Here is a 473-nt window from a genome sequence, read left to right as displayed (position 1 = left end):
GCTTATGTTAATGTTCATTGTTTTATCATTAAATGTAATTCTACACTGTATGATGCATGCTATTCATTGTATTATTAATAAAATGTAGGCCTGGTGACATTATTTTATCAGAAATGACTCTGTTTTGCTTTTGCATTGTAGATGATAGAGTGGCTCATTTTAGCTGAACGCCTTTAAAATTGCTTTCACCTGGCATTTGCCCTGAGCAGTCATATATGACTGATGTGATTGCACCATATCAGATGTGATGCATTGCATCTCCCACCATAACAACCATAGACCAATCAAAGCTGTTTTATGTCAAGTACAACTGTGGCAAGAATCATGTGCATCTATTGGCTGTTAAACTTTAAAGAGCAAGGAGCTAATAGGCTAAAAAGCAATGTGGCCCATCGTCGCTGATCAGGTGGCTCATTTTACATGAAAAATGTGAGGCATTGTGAGCTTCTAGACCTGCTATTTTCAAATGGCCC

Source organism: Electrona antarctica, assembly GCF_951216825.1.
Source record: "Electrona antarctica genome assembly, chromosome: 4".
Classification (NCBI taxonomy): Eukaryota; Metazoa; Chordata; class Actinopteri; order Myctophiformes; family Myctophidae; genus Electrona; species Electrona antarctica.
This window is presented reverse-complemented; position numbering follows the sequence as displayed.